The 19,518-nt window shown below is 50.0% G+C and overlaps 1 pseudogene; it reads left to right on the plus strand.

The window, feature by feature from the left end:
- The window catches only part of LOC141098874 (pepsin A-like), a 374,150-nt pseudogene that overhangs the window by 251,138 nt on the left and 103,494 nt on the right, over nt 1-19,518 (plus strand).

Here is a 19,518-nt window from a genome sequence, read left to right on the forward strand (position 1 = left end):
ATACATGCTTTCCAGTCTTCGTAAGGTGCACCCCATCTCTAGCAAGTAGTCCATCGTATAAGTAATTCACTCCGTGATCCAGAAATCCAAATCGTTGCTGACGGCACCATCGACGTAGCCAGTTGTTCACCTGCAGAATCTTATTCCACCTCCTTGTTCCATGGCCATCCACTGGGAGGATGGAAGAGAAGACCACCTGCACTCCCAGTTCTTTCACTTTCTTGCCTAAGTCTTCAAAGTCTCTGCAGATGGTTTCCAGGTCGTTTCTTGCGGTGTCATTTGTCCCCACATGTAGTAGCAGGAATGGGTAGTCATCTGTAGGTCTGAAGAGTCCTGATATCCTGTCAGACACATCTTTAATTTTTGCACCTGGAAGACAGCACATTTCTCTTGAAGTTATATCCGGTCTGCAGATAGCGGCCTCTGTTCCTCTCAACAGGGAATCCCCCATGACCACCACTCTCCGTTTCTTCTTCACAACATTTTTCTTTCTCCATCCAGGAGGACTCTGAAGGCGTACAAGGTTGCTGTTTGTGGGCAAAGTCTTATCCTGATGTATTTCTTCATCGTTTTCCTGCGTGAGAACCTGGTACTGGTTTCTGAGCAGTATGGGTGCTGACTGCCTCCTGATCCTCCTGCTTCTCTGGGTCACATGTCTCCATTCCTCTGTTTCTTCAGGTGCACTTCGAATTTCTTCTCTTTCTGTAACATGAAGAGATAATTCTGCTCTGTCCAAGAACTCTTCACCTTCCTTAATGATCTTCAACGTAGCTAACCTCTCTTCGAGATTTTGCAACTTTTCCTCCAACAGGGTCACAAGCTTGCATTTGTGGCATGTGAAGTTTGGCTTTTCCACTGGTAAATCTGTGAACATGTAGCAAGAAATGCAGCTCACCAAATGGCTCCTGGCCTCTTCCATATTGAATTTTCTCAAAAACGATGAAAGATGAGCCAAAATTTGCGCGCCGATAGTCGCACGGTTTTTCCGATTTCCTCTTTTCAGCCGCAACGGCCAAAACCCAGTGGTCGTTGAGCTCGTGGAGACGCTTCACTTATCCCAGAAGGCACTGGGAATATGCAAATGATCTCCTCAAGACTCTTCCCCTGGTTTTCCGATTTCCTCTTTTCAGCTGCAACGGCCAAAACCCAGTGATCGTTGAGCTCGTGGAGACTCTTCACTTATCCCAGAAGGCACTGGGAATATGCAAATGATCTCCTCAAGACTCTTCCCCTGGTTTTCCGATTTCTACACTACTTTCGATACTACACTACACCTCACTCTACAACTCATACTACACTACACCTCACCCTACAGCTCATACTACACTACACCTCACTCTACAACTCATACGACACTACACCTCACTCTACAGCTTATACTACACTACACCTCACTCTACAACTCATGCTACACTACACCTCACCCTACAGCTCATACTACACTGCACCTCACTCTACAGCTCATACTACACTACACCTCACTCTACAACTCAGCTCATACTACACTACACCTCACCCTACAGCTCATGCTACACTACACCTCACTCTACAACTCATGCTACACTACACCTCACTCTACAACTCATGCTACACTACACCTCACTCTACAACTCATGCTACACTACACCTCACCCTACAGCTCATACTACACCACACCTCACTCTACAACTCATACTACACTGCACCTCACCCTACAGCTCATACTACACTGCACCTCACTCTACAGCTTATACTACACTTCACCTCACTCTACAACTCATGCTACACTGCACCTCACTCTACTGCTCATACTACACTACACCTCACCCTACAGCTCATGCTACACCTACACCTCATGCTACACTACACCTCACCCTCACCCTACAGCTCATACTACACTGCACCTCACTCTACAGCTCATACTACACTACACCTCACCTTACAGCTCATACTACACTACACCTCACTCTACTGCTCATACTACACTACACCTCTCCCTACAGTTCATACTACATTATACCTCACCCTACAGCTCATACTACACCTCACTCTACAACTCATACTACACTACACCTCACTCTACAGCTTATACTACACTATACCTCACTCCACAACTCATGCTACACTACACCTCACCCTACAGCTCATACTACACTACACTTTACAGCTCATACTACACTTCACCTCACTCTACAGCTCATACTACACTACACCTCACCCTACAGCTCATACTACACTACACCTCACCATACAGCTCATACTACACTACACCTCACCCTACAGCTCATACTACACTACACCTCACAGCTCATACTACACTACACCTCACTCTACAGCTCATGCTGCACTTCACCTCATATGCGACTTGCACACTTAGCCATGTACCCACGAGCCGCTCTTCCTAATGCTCTCAATGTTCAGTAAAAAACTGAAAGCAGGAAGAGAAGCTCGTTGTCACAGGACCATACCTATGAAAATCGCATATGAGTGAAGTGTCCGTGTGATGACTACTGGAACCTGCAGAGCTGAATCCTGACATTGCAGCTTCTGAATTCTCACAACGAATGCACTGCACACTTTTAGGATTCTCCCTTGCCGATATACAGTCATGTCAGCACAAGTATGTGATTTGTATACTTCTGGCCACATTCCGACTAGACATGCCCGGCCTCGCTCTGTTCATTTTCATTGAGTGAGGCAACACATGTCTAGTCAGCATGTGACCGCATGTATGTAAATTACCAGCACGAGAGAATCCTGACAGCGTTCAGTGAGCACTGTGAGAATTCAGAAGTCTGCAGTCACATAGAATGTCTGCAGACTCAGCACAGACCTGGACAACCCCTGTAATGTTCCTAACAAATAAAAACATGAGAATTAGTCAGAATCACAAATAACATTTACATCCAGGTACCTTATACAGTAGATGACGTTGTCTCTGCAGTCAGTCACCTTTTCTTCTAGACCCCATGAGGAGTTTTCTCATCCACATCTCGTCTCTGCAGACTTCCATCTTCTCCGGTCTCCTGCAGCAAATCTCCACACGACGCCCTTAAAGATAGAAGTGTCATTATAATGCTCCGAAATAAAAATATCTGCAATACACTGTCGCCTCACACTATTCCCCTCCTTCCTCATACTGTCTCCTCCAACATCCCTCTGTTCACCATACTGTCTCCTCATATATTTACCCCCTCACTCTCTATACTGTCTGCTCACACATACCCCTGACTCCCCATACTGTGTCCACTTACATTAACCCATTCGCTCCCCAAACTGTCTGCACCAATCCCCCATACTGTTTCCTCATACATACTCTTTATTTTGTGTCCTCAAATCTCCCCACACATTAAATCCCCAATCCCCCACACACATTAAGTACCCCCCATCCCCACTCCAAATCCCCCCCACACATTAAATAACCCCCCATCCCCACTCCAAATCCCCCCGCACATTAACCCAATCCCCACTCATTAACCCCCATCAGCACTCCAAATCCTCCCATCCCCACTCCAAATCCCCCCACACATTAACCCCAACCCCACTCATTAACGCCCCCACACATTAACCCTCATCCCCATTCATTAACCCTCGCACACATTAACCCAATCCCCACTCCAAATCCCCCCACACATTAAATAACCATCTCCACTCCAAATACCCCCACACATTAACCCCCATCCCCACTCATTAACCCCCATCCCCGCATTAACCCCCATCCCCATTCATTAACCCCCGCACACATTAACCCAATCCCCACTCATTAACCCCCATCACATTAAATAACCACCATCTCCACTCCAAATCTCCCCACACTTTAACCCCATGGCATCCCCACTCATTAACCCCCACACACATTAACCCCGATCCCCACTCTAAATATCCCCACACATTAACCGCCATCCCCTCTACAAATCCCCCCCATCTCCACTCAGTAACTCCCCCTCATCTCCCATCTTCGGTGGTTCTTCAGCTCCACAGAGGAGCACACTTACCACCAACGTTTGCTTTGGGAGCCGGGGAGTGACGTCCGCAGCGTGATCACATGACCCGATCACGCTGCTGACGTCGCTCTGGCCCGGCGGTCAGAGCTTCATTTGTACTGGCGTCTGTATAGACGCCAGTACAATTGCTGCCTGGGAGCCGGCACGCGCTCCTTCTCTGCGCCGGCTGTCAGCTTGACAGCCGACACAGAGAACCGCCGACTCTCAGGCCGGGGGGGTGGCAGAACGCAGCCGCCAAGGAGGACACTGCGGACCGCTGCATTAGGCGGCCCGACTGCGCCCCCCTGCTGACTGCGCCCGGGGCAACTGCCCCGGCTGCCCCCCCCTAGATACGCCGCTGCTCGTACTACACTACACCTCACCCTACAGCTCATACTACACTACACCTCACCCTAAAACTCATACTACACTACACCTTACCCTACAGCTCATAGTACACTACACCTCACCCTACAGCTCATACTACACTTCACCTCACTCTACAGCTCATACTACACTACACCTCACTCTACAGCTCATACTACACTACACCTCACTCTACAGCTCATACTACACTACACCTCACTCTGCAGCTCATACTACACTACACCTCACCCTACAGCTCATACTACACTACACCTCACTCTACAACTCATACTACACTACACCTCACCCTACAGCTCATGCTACACTACACCTCACCCTACAGCTCATACTACACTACACCTCACTCTACAACTCATAGTACACAGCACCTCACTCTACAGCTCATACTACACTACACCTCACTCTGCAGCTCATACTACACTACACCTCACTCTGCAGCTTATACTACTCTACACCTCACCCTACAGCTCATAGTACACTTCACCTCACCCTACAGCTCATACTACACTACACCTCACTCTACAGCTCATACTACACTACACCTCACCCTACAGCTCATGCTACACTACACCTCACCCTACAGCTCATACTACACTACACCTCACTCTACAACTCATAGTACACAGCACCTCACTCTACAGCTCATACTAAACTACACCTCACCCTACAGCTCATACTACACTACACCTCACCCTACAGCTCAAACTACACTACACCTCACTCTACAGCTCATACTACACTACACCTCACCCTACAGCTCATCCTACACTACATCTCACACTACAGCTCATACTACTCTACACCTCCCTCTACAGCTCATACTACACTACACCTCCCTCTACAGCTCATGCTCCACTACACCTCCCTCTACAGCTCATGCTCCACTACACCTCCCTCTACAGCTCATGCTCCACTACACCTCACCCTACAGCTCATGCTACACTACACCTCACTCTACAACTCATGCTACACTACACCTCACCCTACAGCTCATACTACACCACACCTCACTCTACAACTCATACTACACTACACCTCACCCTACAGCTCATACTACACTACACCTCACTCTACAACTCATACTACACTACACCTCACTCTACAGCTCATACTACACTACACCTCACTCTACAGCTCATACTTTAGAATCATAGAATCATAGAGTTGGAAGGGACCTCCTGGGCCATCTGGTCCAACCCCCTGCTCAAAGCAGGATTCGCTAAATCATCCCAGTTAGATGTCTGTCCAGCCTCTGTTTGAAGACTTCCATTGAAGGAGAACTCACCACTTCTCGTGGCAGCCTGTACCACTCATTGATCACTCTAACTGTCAAAAAGTTTTTTCTAATATCTAATCTGTGGCTCCTCCCATTCAGCTTCATCCCATTGCTTCTAGTCTTTCCTTGTGCAAATGAGAATAAAGTTGATCCTTCTACAATGTGACAGCCTTTTAGATATTTGTAGACAGCTATTAAGTCTCCTCTCAGTCTTCTCTTTTGCAAACTAAACATTCCCAAATCCTGCAACCTTTCCTCATAAGACAGGGTTTGCAGACCGGTCACCATTCTGGTCGCTCTTTTCTGAACTTGCTCCAGTTTGTTGATGTCTTTTTTAAAATGTGGTGCCCAAAACTGGACACAATATTCCAGATGAGGTCTGACCAAAGAGGAGTAGAGGTAAATAATGACTTCACGTGATCTAGACTGTATGCTTCTGTTAATACATCCTAGAATTGCATTTGCCTTTTTTGCTGCTGCATCACACTGTTGACTCATATTCAGTCTGTGATCTATTAGTATACCCAAGTCTTTTTCACATGTGCTGTCACTTAGCCCTATTCCTCCCACTCTATATATGCTTTTTTCATTTTTATTGCCCAGATGTAGTACTTTGCATTTCTCCCTGTTAAAAACCATTCTGTTAGTTGCTGCCCACTTCTCCAGTTTATTTATATCTTTTTGAATCCTCTCTCTCTCTTCTCTAGTATTAGCTATCCCTCCTAGCTTTGTGTCATCAGCAAATTTAATCAGTTTACCCTCAATTCCTTCATCTAAATCGTTGATAAAGATGTTGAACAATACAGGGCCCAGGACAGAGCCCTGTGGTACCCCACTTGAGACATTCTTCCAACTGGATGTGCAGCCATTTACGACCACTCTTTGGGTCCGATCACTAAGCCAGTTATGAATCCACCTAACAGTTGCCTTGTCCATTCCATACTTAGTCATTTTTTCAATAAGGATTGTATGAGAGACTTTGTCAAATGCTTTGCTGAAGTCAAGATATACTATATCTACATTTAGCATTTCCTTGATCCACCCAATCAGTAATACCGTCATAGAAGGAAATTAAATTAGTCTGACATGACTTATTAGTTACAAACCCATGCTGACTCTGTTTAATCACTTCATTCTTATCCAGGTATTGACATACATGTTGTTTAATAATTTGTTCAAAGATTTTTCCTGGTATAGAAGTCAGACTCCCCGGCCTATAGTTGCCTGGGTCCACCTTCTTCCCCTTTTTGAAGATAGGAACAACATTTGCTCTTCTCCAGTCTTCTGGCACTTCTCCTGTTCTCCAAGAATTTTCAAAGATTATGGAGAGGGGTTCAAAAATTTCTTCTGCTATCTCCTTCAGTACTCTGGGGTGTAATTCATCTGGACCTGGAGACTTGAATTCATTTAGGTTAGCTAAGTGTTTCCTCACTATCTTTCTGTTTATAGATATCCTGGATTCTTCTATTCCCTTAATAGGACAGTGAATAACAGTTGATGTTACATTTCCTTTCTGAGAGAAAACAGATGCAAAATAGGAATTTAAAAGTTCAGCCTTCTCAACATCCTGTCTTACCATTTCATCATTTTCATCCTGTAAAAATCCTATAGCATCTTTGACTTTTCTTTTACTTTTGACATATCCCCAAAATCCTTTATTATTGCTTTTGACATCTCTTGCAAGCCTCAATTCATTTTCAGCTTTAGCTAATCTGATTTGTGCCCTGCAGGTTCTGCAGACAGCATTATATTCTTCTTTAGATATGCCTCCCTCTTTCCATTTTATAAACATTTTTTTCTTCCTTTTTAGCATGTGCTTAAGTTCTGTGTTCATCCATCCTGGTTTCCTTAAATGCTTCCTATTCTTCCCTCTTTTCGGAATTGTTAACAACTGTGCGTTGAGAATTTCATTTTTCAAGATTTCCCATCCTTCCTGGACATTTTTGTCTTTAAGGATATCCAGCCATTGGATCCCTCCAATTCTCTTTCTGAATCCCTTAAAATCTGCCTTTCTGAAATCTAACGTTGACGTCTGAGTCTTCACAGGTCTTCCGCCTCTAGTTATCCAAAATTCTAAAATAGCATGGTCGCTACCTCCTAGGGTCCCAGCCACTTTTACCTCCTCAACCATTTCCTCCCTGTTTATAAGGATTAGATCCAAGGTAGCAGTTCCCCTTGTTTTCTCCTTTACCTTTTAGAAGATAAAGTTGTCAGCAAGAGAGGATAAGAATTTCCTTGACCTGTTAGTTTTGCCTGAGAGAGATTCCCAACAAATGTCTGGATAGTTGAAATCTCCCATGACAACTATGTCATATTTTTTGGAGAACTTGGCCATTTGATGCATAAAGACTTCATCCATATCTTAAGCTTGCACAGGCGGCCTGTAGTAAATGCCTACAATGGTGTCCTTTCCATTGTTCTGTCCTTGTATTCTTACCCAAACAGTTTCCACAGAACTCCCAGTCTCTGAAGCTTCAATCTCTGTGCAGATATACGCGTTTCTAACATACAATGCGACACCCCCTCCTCGTTTATCAAGTCTGTTTCTTGCAAATAAGTTGTATCCTTCTAGTCTTGTATTCCAATCATGTGTATTGTCCCACCAAGTTTCAGTGATTCCAATGACATCATATTTCTTTTCCTGTGTTAGTAGTTCCAGTTCTCCTTGTTTGTTGCCCATGCTTTGTGCATTAGTATAGAAACATTTTAGTTTGTGATTGGTTTCTCTTTCTCCAATATTTTTATTAATTAGATTCTTTTGTCTTTGTTCTTCCTTTCCACTTCTAATAGCAGAGTTCTCAATAGCATTTGTCAGGTGTATGGCTTTTTCTGGTCTTTTGCTTCCCTTCCCATGTTGTTCTAGTTTAAAGCTCTCCTTACAAGTGTAGCAAGGCGACTTCCAAATACATGCTTTCCAGTCTTCGTAAGGTGCACCCCATCTCTAGCAAGTAGTCCATCGTAAAGGTAATTCACTCCGTGATCCATAAATCCAAATCGTTGCTGACGGCACCATCGACGTAGCCAGTTGTTCACCTGCAGAATCTTATTCCACCTCCTTGTTCCATGGCCATCCACTGGGAGGATGGAAGAGAAGACCACCTGCGCTCCCAGTTCTTTCACTCTCTTGCCTAAGTCTTCAAAGTCTCTGCAGATGGTTTCCAGGTCGTTTCTTGCGGTGTCATTTGTCCCCACATGTAGTAGCAGGAATGGGTAGTCATCTGTAGGTCTGAAGAGTCCTGATATCCTGTCAGACACATCTTTAATTTTTGCACCTGGAAGACAGCACATTTCTCTTGAAGTTATATCCGGTCTGCAGATAGCGGCCTCTGTTCCTCTCAACAGGGAATCCCCCATGATCACCACTCTCCGTTTCTTCTTCACAACATTTTTCTTTCTCCATCCAGGAGGACTCTGAAGGCGTACAAGGTTGCTGTTTGTGGGCAAAGTCTTATCCTGATGTATTTCTTCATCGTTTTCCTGCGTGAGAGCCTGGTACTGGTTTCTGAGCAGTATGGGTGCTGACTGCCTCCTGATCCTCCTGCTTCTCTGGGTCACATGTCTCCATTCCTCTGTTTCTTCAGGTGCACTTCGAATTTCTTCTCTTTCTGTAACATGAAGAGATAATTCTGCTCTGTCCAAGAACTCTTCACCTTCCTTAATGATCTTCAACGTAGCTAACCTCTCTTCGAGATTTTCCAACTTTTCCTCCAACAGGGACACAAGCTGCATTTGTGGCATGTGAAGTTTGGCTTTTCCACTGGTAAGTCTGTGAACATGTAGCAAGAAATGCAGCTCACCAAATGGCTCCTGGCCTCTTCCATATTGAATTTTCTCAAAAACGATGAAAGATGAGCCAAAATTTGCGCGCCGATAGTCGCGCGGTTTTTCCGATTTCCTCTTTTCAGCTGCAACGGCCAAAACCCAGTGATCGTTGAGCTCGTGGAGACGCTTCACTTATCCCAGAAGGCACTGGGAATATGCAAATGATCTCCTCAAGACTCTTCCCCTGGTTTTCCGATTTCTACACTACACTACACCTACAACTCATACTACACTACACCTACAACTCATACTACACTACACCTCACTCTACAGCTCATACTACACTACACCTCACCCTACAGCTCATACTACACTACACCTCACCTTACAGCTCATACTACACTACACCTCACTCTACTGCTCATACTACACTACACCTCACCCTACAGCTCATACTACAGTACACCTCACTCTACAGCTCATACTACACTACACCTCACCCTACAGCTCATACTACACTACACCTCACTCTACAGCTCATACTACACTATACCTCACCCTACAGCTCATACTACACCTCACTCTACAACTCATACTACACTACACCTCACTCTACAGCTTATACTACACTATACCTCACACTACAGCTCATACTACACTACACCTCACCCTACAGCTCATACTACACTACACCTCACACTACAGCTCATACTACACTACACCTCACCCTACAGCTCATACTACACTGCACCTCACTCTACAGCTCATACTACACTGCACCTCACTCTACAGCTCATACTACACTACACCTCACCCTACAGCTCATACTACACTACACCTCACACTACAGCTCATACTACACTACACCTCACACTACAGCTCATACTATACTACACCTCACTCTACAGCTTATGCTACACTACACCTCACTCTACAACTCATGCTACACTACACCTCACCCTACAGCTCATACTACACTACACTTCACTCTACAGCTCATACTACACTTCACCCTACAGCGCATACTACACTACACCTCACCCTACAGCTCATACTACACTACACCTCACCCTACAGCTCATACTACACTACACCTCACTCTACAGCTCATACTACACTACACCTCACCCTACAGCTCATACTACACTGCTCATTGTAAATCTCATTTTACTCCTCGTCCTTTTATTTATCTCCTCTATTGGTAAATTATAATCTACTAGATGGTGGCCTGATTCTAACGCATCGAGTATTCTAGAATTTGTATGCATTTTTTTGTTTGAAGATTTAATAACAATGCCATAATGCACCCCCCAATCCTGATATGCATGCTACCCCTCTACCCCCTCTCCTGGTATGCATGGTCCTCTCACACCCCAATCCTGGTATGCATGGTCCCCTCACCCCCCAATCCTTGTATGTATGCTCACCATCACCCCCTTTCCTGGTATGCATGGTATCCTCACCCCCTATCCTGGTATGCATGGTCCTCTTACCCCCTTTCGGGGTATGCATGGTCCCCTCACCCCCCAGTCCTGGTATGCATGGTCCTCTCACCCTCCATTCCTGGTATGCATGGTCCCCTCACCACCCAATCCTGGTATGCATGGTCCTCTCACACCCCAATCCTGGTATGTATGCTCACCATCACCCCCCTTTCCTGGTATGCATGGTATCCTCACTCCCGATCCTGGTATGCATGCTCCTCTTACCCCCCTTTTGGGGTATGCATGGTCCCCTCACCCCCCAGTCCTGGTATGCATGTTCTTCTCACCCCCCAATCCTGGTATGCATGGTCCCCTCACCCCCCAATCCTGGTATGCATGGTCCCCTCACCCCCCTTTCCTGGTATTTATGGTCCTCTCACCCCCCAATCCTGGTATGTATGCTCACCATCACCCCCCCCTTTCCTGGTATTCATGGTCCTCTCACCCCCCCAATCCTGGTATGCATGGTCCTCTCACCCCCCAATCCTGGTGTGCATGGTCCCCTCACCCCCCTTTCCTGGTATGCATGGTCCCCCCACCCTCTATCCTGGTATGTATGCTCACCATCACCCCCCTTTCCTGGTATGCATGGTCCTCTCACACCCCAATCCTGATATCTATGCTCACCATCACCCCCCCTTTCCTGGTATTCATGGTCCTCTCACCCCCCAATCCTGGTATGCATGGTCCTCTCACCCCCCCTTTCCTGGTATGCATGGTCCTCTCACCCCCCCTTTCCTGGTATTCATGGTCCTCTCACCCCCCAGTCCTGGTATGCATCATCCTCTCACCCCCCAATCCTGGTATGCATGGTCCTCTCACCCCCAATCCTGGTATGCATGGTCCTCTCACCCCCCCCTTTCCTGGTATTCATGGTCCTCCCACCCCCCTTTCCTGGTATGCATGGTCCCCTCACCCCCCAATCCTGGTATGCATGGTATCCTCACCCCCCTTTCCTGGTATGCATGGTCCCCTCACCCCCCCTTTCCTGGTATGCATGGTCCTCTCACCCCCAATCCTGGTATGCATGGTCCCCTCACCCCCCTTTGCTGGTATGCATGGTCCTCTCACCCCCCCTTTGCTGGTATGCATGGTCCTCTCACCCCCCTTTCCTTGTATGCATGGTCCCCTCACCCCCCTTTCCTGGTATGCATGGTCCCCTCACCCCCCCTTTCCTGGTATGCATGGTCCCCTCACCCCCCTTTGCTGGTATGCATGGTCCTCTCACCCCCCCTTTGCTGGTATGCATGGTCCTCTCACCCCCCTTTCCTTGTATGCATGGTCCTCTCGCCCCCCCTTTCCTGGTATTCATGGTCCTCTCACCCCCCAGTCCTGGTATGCATGGTCCTCTCACCCCCCAATCCTGGTATGCATGGTCCTCTCACCCCCCAATCCTGGTATGCATGGTCCTCTCACCCCCCCTTTCCTGGTATTCATGGTCCTCCCACCCCCCTTTCCTGGTATGTATGCTCACCATCACCCCCTATGTTGGTATGCATAGTATCCTCACCCCCTATCGTGGTATGTATGGTCTCCTCACCCCCTATCCTGGTATGCATGGTCCCCTCACCCCCTATCCTGGTATGCATGGTCCCCTCACCCCCCTTTCTTGGTATGCATGGTCCCCTCACCCTCTATCCTGGTATGTATGCTCACCATCACCCCCCTTTCCTGGTATGCATGGTCCTCTCACACCCCAATCCTGATATCTATGCTCACCATCACCCCCCTTTCCTGGTATTCATGGTCCTCTCACCCCCCAATCCTGGTATGCATGGTCCCCTCACCCCCCTATCCTGGTATGCATGGTCCCCTCACCCCCCTTTCTTGGTATGCATGGTCCTCTCACACCCCAATCCTGGTATGTATGCTCACCATCACCCCCCTTTCCTGGTATTCATGGTCCTCTCACCACCCAATCCTGGTATGCATGGTCCCCTCACCCCCCAATCCTGGTATGTATGCACACCATCACCCCCCCCTTCCTGGTATTCATGGTCCTCTCACCCCCCAATCCTGGTATGCATGGTTCCCTCACCCCCCAATCCTGGTATGTATGCTCACCGTCACCCCCCTTTCCTGGTATGCATGGTCCTCTCACCCCCCAATCCTGGTATGCATGGTCCTCTCACCCCCCAATCCTGGTATGCATGGTCCCCTCACCCCCCTTTCCTGGTATGCATGGTCCCCTCACCCCCGTTTGCTGGTTTGCATGGTCCTCTCACCCCCCAATCCTGGTATGCATGGTCCTCTCACCCCCCAATCCTGTTATGCATGGTCCTCTCACCCCCCCCTTTCCTGGTATTCATGGTCCTCTCACCCCCCAATCCTGGTATGCATGGTCCTCTCACCCCCCTTTCCTGGTATGCATGGTCCTTTCACCCCCCAATCCTGGTATGCATGGTCCTTTCACCCCCCAATCCTGGTATGTATGCTCACCATCACCCCCCTATCCTGGTATGCATGGTATCCTCACCATCACCCCCCTATCCTGGTATGCATGGTATCCTCACCCCATATCCTGGTATGTATGGTCTCCTCACCCCCTATCCTGGTATGCATGGTCCTCTTTTCCCCCTTTTGGGGTATGCATGGTCCCCTCACCCCCCAGTCCTGGTATGCATGGTCCTCTCACCCCCCAATCCTGGTATGCATGGTCCTCTCACCCCCCAATCCTGGTATGCATGGTCCCCTCACCCCCCTTTGCTGGTATGCATGGTCCTCTCACCCCCCAATCCTGGTATACATGGTCCTCTCACCCCCCAATCCTGGTATGCATGGTCCTCTCACCCCCCCCCTTTCCTGGTATTAATGGTCCTCTCACCCCCCAATCCTGGTATGCATGGTCCTCTCACCCCCCCCCCCTTTCCTGGTATTAATGGTCCTCTCACCCCCCAATCCTGGTATGCATGGTCCCCTCACCCCCCTTTCCTGGTATGCATGGTCCTTTCACCCCCCTTTCCTGGTATGCATGGTCCTCTCACCCCCCCAATCCTGGTATGCATGGTCCTTTCACCCCCCAATCCTGGTATGTATGTTCACCATCACCCCCCTATCCTGGTATGCATGGTCCCCTCACCCCCCTTTCCTGGTATGTATGCTCACCATCACCCCCCTTTCCTGGTATGTATGGTCTCCTCACCCCCTATCCTGGTATTCATGGTCCTCTCACCCCCCAATCCTGGTATGCATGGTCCTCTCACCCCCCTTTCCTGGTATGCATGGTCCTCTCACCCCCCAATCCTGGTATGTATGCTCACCATCACCCCCCTATCCTTGTATGTATGGTCTCCCCACCCCCTATCCTGGTATGCATGGTCCCCTCACCCCCCCTATCCTGGTATGCATGGTCCCCTCACCCCCCTTTCTTGGTATGCATGGTCCTCTCACCCCCCAATCCTGGTATGCATGGTCCTTTCACCCCCCAATCATGGTATGTATGCTCACCATCACCCCCCTATCCTGGTATGCATGGTATCCTCACCCCCTATCCTGGCATGCATGGACCTCTTACCCCCCTTTCGGGGTATGCATGGTCCCCCTCACCCCCCAGTCCTGGTATGCATGGTCCTCTCACCCCCCAGTCCTGGTATGAATGGTCCCCTCACCCCCCTTTCTTGGTATGCATGGTCCTCTCACACCCCAATCCTGGTATGTATGCTCACCATCACCCCCCTTTCCTGGTATTCATGGTCCTCTCACCCCCCAATCCTGGTATGCATGGTCCCCTCACCCCCCTTCCTGGTATGCATGGTCCCCTCACCCCCCTTTGCTGGTATGCATGGTCCCCTCACCCCCCTTCCTGGTATGCATGGTCTCCTCACCCCCCTTTGCTGGTATGCATGGTCCTCTCACACCCCAATCCTGGTATGTATGCTCACCATCACCTCCCTTCCTGGTATGCATGGTCCCCTCACCCCCCAATCCTGGTATGCATGGTCCCCTCACCCCCCTTCCTGGTATGCATGGTCCCCTCACCCCCCTTCCTGGTATGCATGGTCCCCTCACCCACCTCTCCTGGTATGGATGGTCCTCTCACCCCCCAATCCTGGTATGCATGGTCCTCTCACCCCCCCAATCCTGGTATGTATGCTCACCATCACCTCCCTTTCCTGGTATGCATGCTCACCATCACCCCCAATCCTGGTATGCATGGTCCTCTCACCCCCCAATCCTGGTATGCATGGTCCCCTCACCCCCCAATCCTGGTATGCATGGTCCTCTCACACCCCAATCCTGGTATGTATGCTCACCATCACCTCCCTTTCCTGGTATGCATGCTCACCATCACCCCCTATCCTGGTATGCATGGTCCTCTCACCCCCCAATCCTGGTATGTATGCTCACCATCACCCCCCAATCCTGGTATGCATGCTCACCATCACCCCCTATCCTGGTATGCATGGTCCTATCACCCCCCAATCCTGGTATGCATGGTCCTCTCACCCCCCAATCCTGGTATGCATGCTCACCATCACCCCCCTTTCCTGGTATGCATGGTCCTCTCACCCCCCAATCCTGGTATGCATGGTCCTCTCACCCCCCAATCCTGGTATGTATGCTCACCATCACCCCCCAATCCTGGTATGCATGCTCACCATCACCCCCTATCCTGGTATGCATGGTCCTCTCACCCCCCAATCCTGGTATGTATGCTCACCATCACCCCCCAATCCTGGTATGCATGCTCACCATCACCCCCTATCCTGGTATGCATGGTCCTCTCACCCCCCAATCCTGGTATGTATGCTCACCATCACCCCCCAATCCTGGTATGCATGCTCACCATCACCCCCTATCCTGGTATGCATGGTCCTCTCACCCCCCAATCCTGGTATGCATGGTCCTTTCACCCCCCAATCATGGTATGTATGCTCACCATCACCCCCCTATCCTGGTATGCATGGTATCCTCACCCCCTATCCTGGCATGCATGGACCTCTTACCCCCCTTTCGGGGTATGCATGGTCCCCCTCACCCCCCAGTCCTGGTATGCATGGTCCTCTCACCCCCCAGTCCTGGTATGAATGGTCCCCTCACCCCCCTTTCTTGGTATGCATGGTCCTCTCACACCCCAATCCTGGTATGTATGCTCACCATCACCCCCCTTTCCTGGTATTCATGGTCCTCTCACCCCCCAATCCTGGTATGCATGGTCCCCTCACCCCCCTTCCTGGTATGCATGGTCCCCTCACCCCCCTTTGCTGGTATGCATGGTCCCCTCACCCCCCTTCCTGGTATGCATGGTCTCCTCACCCCCCTTTGCTGGTATGCATGGTCCTCTCACACCCCAATCCTGGTATGTATGCTCACCATCACCTCCCTTCCTGGTATGCATGGTCCCCTCACCCCCCAATCCTGGTATGCATGGTCCCCTCACCCCCCTTCCTGGTATGCATGGTCCCCTCACCCCCCTTCCTGGTATGCATGGTCCCCTCACCCACCTCTCCTGGTATGGATGGTCCTCTCACCCCCCAATCCTGGTATGCATGGTCCTCTCACCCCCCCAATCCTGGTATGTATGCTCACCATCACCTCCCTTTCCTGGTATGCATGCTCACCATCACCCCCAATCCTGGTATGCATGGTCCTCTCACCCCCCAATCCTGGTATGCATGGTCCCCTCACCCCCCAATCCTGGTATGCATGGTCCTCTCACACCCCAATCCTGGTATGTATGCTCACCATCACCTCCCTTTCCTGGTATGCATGCTCACCATCACCCCCTATCCTGGTATGCATGGTCCTCTCACCCCCCAATCCTGGTATGTATGCTCACCATCACCCCCCAATCCTGGTATGCATGCTCACCATCACCCCCTATCCTGGTATGCATGGTCCTATCACCCCCCAATCCTGGTATGCATGGTCCTCTCACCCCCCAATCCTGGTATGCATGCTCACCATCACCCCCTTTCCTGGTATGCATGGTCCTCTCACCCCCCAATCCTGGTATGCATGGTCCTCTCACCCCCCAATCCTGGTATGTATGCTCACCATCACCCCCCAATCCTGGTATGCATGCTCACCATCACCCCCTATCCTGGTATGCATGGTCCTCTCACCCCCCAATCCTGGTATGTATGCTCACCATCACCCCCCAATCCTGGTATGCATGGTCCTCTCACCCCCCAATCCTGGTATGTATGCTCACCATCACCCCCCAATCCTGGTATGCATGCTCACCATCACCCCCTATCCTGGTATGCATGGTCCTCTCACCCCCCAATCCTGGTATGTATGCTCACCATCACCTCCCTTTCCTGGTATGTATGCTCACCATCACCTCCCTTTCCTGGTATGTATGCTCACCATCACCCCCCTTTCCTGGTATGCATGGTCCCCTCACCCCCCTTTCCGTGTAGCCATGACCAATCAGCGTCGCGGCCCTCTGTCCGCGACCAATCACTGCCGAGTCCCTCTAGCATGCAAAAAAATAATATTAAAAAATTAAAAAAAGTTATTCTCACCTTCTGACGGCCACCTGTCTTCTTTCCATGCGCCCGGCCTCGCGTTTCCAGTAATGCTTTGATGTTGGTCTTCTTTCTCGCTCTCGCGAGAGTGCCGTCATCAGTCGTCTAAGCCGCAAAGCATTACTGGGAACGCGAGGCGTGGAAAGAAGACAGGAGGCCGTCGGAAGGGGAGAATAACCTTTTTTTTAATTTTAATTCTCTTTTTTACAGATTAAGGCCTGCGCCCGACTTCGCCTGCCACTGATTAGTCGCGGCCACTAGTCCGCGACCAATCAGCGGCAGGCGCAGCTTACCATTACAAACAGCTGCGCCTGTCACTGATTGGTTGTGGCCTGGCGGCCGCGACCGTTCAGCGACCCGCGATTTCAGTTACAGACAGACATGATCAGGCGATTATTTATATATAGATAATATAGATAATGTGAGCAATATGGCAGAGCTGTCTTTGAATGTGATTTTCTCTGGGATTCTAGTACCATGTGACCTGTAGCGACATGCGGTCAATGCCAGATGTGATCATCACGATTAATGGGATGAAGTACCCGGTGCCAGCCACAGCTTACATCAGCCAGGTGAGTGTCCCCTACTATAGCCGTCACCTGCAAAATTCATCCAGGTGAGAGTTCCCTGCGATAGCCTTCGCCCGCAGTATTCATCAGCCAGGTGAGTGACTCCTACTATAGCCGTCACCCGCAGCATTCATCAGCCAGGTGAGTGTCCCCTACTATAGCCGTCACCGGCAGTACTCATCAGCCAGGTGAGTGTCCCCTACCATAGCCGTCACCCGCAGTATTCATCAGCCAGGTGAGTGTCCCCTACTATAGCCTTCGCCCGCAGTATTCATCAGCCAGGTGAGTGTCCCCTACCATAGCCGTCACCCGCAGTGTTCATCAGCCAGGTGAGTGTCCCCTACCATAGCCGTCACCCGCAGTATTCATCAGCAGGTGAGTGTCCCCTACCATAGCCTTCACCCGCTGTATTCATCAGCCAGGTGAGTGTCCCCTACCATAGCTGTCACCCGCAGTATTCATCAGCCAGGTGAGTGTCCCCTACCATAGACTTCACCCGCAGTATTCATCAGCCAGGTGAGTGTCCCCTACCATAGCCGTCACCCGCAGTATTCATCAGCCAGGTGAGTGTCCCCTACCATAGCCTTCACCCGCAGTATTCATCAGCCAGGTGAGTGTCCCCTACCATAGCTGTCACACGCAGTGTTCATCAGCCAGGTGAGTGTCCCCTACCATAGCTGTCACCCGCAGTGTTCATCAGCCAGGTGAGTGTCCCCTACCATAGCTGTCACACGCAGTGTTCATCAGCCAGGTGAGTGTCCCCTACCATAGCTGTCACACGCAGTGTTCATCAGCCAGGTGAGTGTCCCCTACCATAGCCGTCACCCGCAGTATTCATCAGCAGGTGAGTGTCCCCTACCATAGCCGTCACCCGCAGTATTCATCAGCCAGGTGAGTGTCCCCTACTATAGCCTTCACCCGCTGTATTCATCAGCCAGGTGAGTGTCCCCTACCATAGCTGTCACCCGCAGTATTCATCAGCCAGGTGAGTGTCCCCTACCATAGCCTTCACCCGCAGTATTCATCAGCCAGGTGAGTGTCCCCTACCATAGCCGTCACCCGCAGTATTCATCAGCCAGGTGAGTGTCCCCTACCATAGCCTTCACCCGCAGTATTCATCAGCCAGGTGAGTGTCCCCTACCATAGCTGTCACACGCAGTGTTCATCAGCCAGGTGAGTGTCCCCTACCATAGCTGTCACCCGCAGTGTTCATCAGCCAGGTGAGTGTCCCCTACCATAGCTGTCACACGCAGTGTTCATCAGCCAGGTGAGTGTCCCCTACCATAGCTGTCACACGCAGTGTTCATCAGCCAGGTGAGTGTCCCCTACCATAGCCGTCACCCGCAGTATTCATCAGCAGGTGAGTGTCCCCTACCATAGCCGTCACCCGCAGTATTCATCAGCAGGTGAGTGTCCCCTACCATAGCCTTCACCCGCAGTATTCATCAGCAGGTGAGTGTCCCCTACCATAGCCTTCACCCGCAGTATTCATCAGCAGGTGAGTGTCCCCTACCATAGCCGTCACCCGCAGTATTCATCAGCCAGGTGAGTGTCCCCTACCATAGCCTTCACCCGCAGTATTCATCAGCAGGTGAGTGTCCCCTA

The sequence above is a fragment of the Dendrobates tinctorius genome, unplaced genomic scaffold, assembly GCF_039654945.1.
Source record: "Dendrobates tinctorius isolate UK_male_01 unplaced genomic scaffold, ASM3965494v1 ptg000096l, whole genome shotgun sequence".
Lineage (NCBI taxonomy): Eukaryota > Metazoa > Chordata > Amphibia > Anura > Dendrobatidae > Dendrobates > Dendrobates tinctorius.